We start from the raw sequence: 1,792 nt of genomic DNA, 5'->3' as shown, positions 1-1,792 counted from the left end.
GTGGGAGTGGGAGCAGTAGGAGCTAGCACAGCAGGGGGTGCGGTGGGGGTGGGAGCAGTAGGAACTGCTACAGGAGCACAGGAGTTAGTCTCACAAAATATTTCAGAGAAATAAGTGAAATAATTCAATTAGAATAGAGCTTCAGCTTCAAAACATGTTAACAGCCTGTTGACAGCCAATGCACTTTGGTTTAGTTTTGATCAGTGTTATCAGTGGTAGAGGTTAGGAATCTAGGTTAAACACAATCTACATTTAAAAGATACAAACGACAGATGTATAGTGGGTAGACATCTACAAGCAAGGAATAGGCCAATCAAAGTGATGCAGACTGAAATACAGGTTGGAATGGTGACAAGACAAGCTACAGTAAACAATTAATTCCACAAAAAGATGAGGAAGGATTTTCTATGGCAAGCAAAATGGATGCAAAAATTAGAAATTCTACAGTGATTTCTAAGCCCAGCTAGGAGGTGTTTTAACAATTTGACCACTTACCTTACCACTTTAAAGTGTATCCTGTTAATGCTAACAACAACAGATAGTTATTAGGGGAAAGGTCATTTCATATGTATATTCTTCTCAACAGAAATAAACAATAAAGTGCCATAACATAGAGTACCTTGGTCAAAACCCACGCAGATAGACAGCACCTCCTGATCCGATGGCTCGGCAGCTAAGAAACACAGACAAACATAATGACACAGTTATATTGTCAACTGCTACACTGTTTGATTGACTTAGATGACTACAGAATATATATTTACATGGATTAGGAGGCGCTACAGCTGTTGCTGTGTCCTCCTGGTCAGGTCGGGGGGGCAAGGTCCCGTCCCGTACCCTGCGTTCCTCCACTGCCTTCTGGACCTCAGGAAACAGGTTGGTATACCTGTCCGGATGATTGGGAAAATGTTATAAATTGTATTGTGATTCTGACTGATTTCATGTTTTTGTAATTTTATAAGAAATTACAACTATTTAAGGAAAAGAGTACCAGTCAAACCGGTCCTTGTTGGCCATTTCAGAAGACGTGATTGTGTCCCCCATCTCCCTCTCTTGCTGGTGAGAAGCCAAGACCATGACGGCATAGCCGACATCGTGGCTTAGCAGCCACTTGAAGGTTTGACCCCGGTATTTGCCGAACTGGATGGCACTCTCACTGTCCACCAGTCGGCTATCATCCGGGTCACCCCCTCTGGCTACCACACAAGCCTTTGCCTTCTCCTTCACTTGTCGTGGCTTCAGCACCCGGACTACACCTGTACACTCCTCCTGGATGGTCCTGGCAACCCTGGCAGCCTCTTCAGATGCCCTCAGGGTGAGGGCACCAGAGGGCTCCAAGCGGAAAGCAGGGGTGTGAACATAATCCATTCTTCCTTTCATTAAGAGAGGTTATTCACACACATACACACACGTTGTTATTTGTTGACAGCAATACACAGTGGACCACATAGCTACCCTGCTTACAGTAGAGCCCATACAGCGTTAAATGTCCATTTCATTCCACATATAACGTTAGCTAGCTGGCCCATACAGCGTTAAATGTCAATTTCATTCCACATATAACGTTAGCCAGCTGGCCCATACAGCGTTAAATGTCAATTTCATTCTTCATATAACGTTAGCTAGCTGGCCCATACAGCGTTAAATGTCCATTTCATTCTACATATAACGTTAGCCAGCTGGCCCATACAGCGTTAAATGTCAATTTTATTCTACATATAACGTTAGCTAGCTGGCAAGTGTGCGTTGTAGTAGACTAAGTTAACACTGCACGTTAACTACATTGGCTAAA

The 1,792-nt window shown here is 43.6% G+C and overlaps 1 long non-coding RNA gene across 1 annotated transcript; it reads right to left on the bottom strand.

The window, feature by feature from the left end:
- On the bottom strand, positions 1-715 carry LOC120032931. Its single transcript, XR_005473873.1, has 3 exons — positions 620-715; positions 496-525; positions 1-67 (listed from the first exon to the last, which is right to left on the bottom strand). It is a non-coding gene; the product is annotated as an uncharacterized LOC120032931 (long non-coding RNA).
- Between the last annotated feature and the right edge of the window lie 1,077 nt (positions 716-1,792).

This window comes from Salvelinus namaycush, chromosome 39, assembly GCF_016432855.1.
Source record: "Salvelinus namaycush isolate Seneca chromosome 39, SaNama_1.0, whole genome shotgun sequence".
NCBI classification, from domain to species: Eukaryota; Metazoa; Chordata; class Actinopteri; order Salmoniformes; family Salmonidae; genus Salvelinus; species Salvelinus namaycush.
This window is presented reverse-complemented; position numbering and strand designations above follow the sequence as displayed.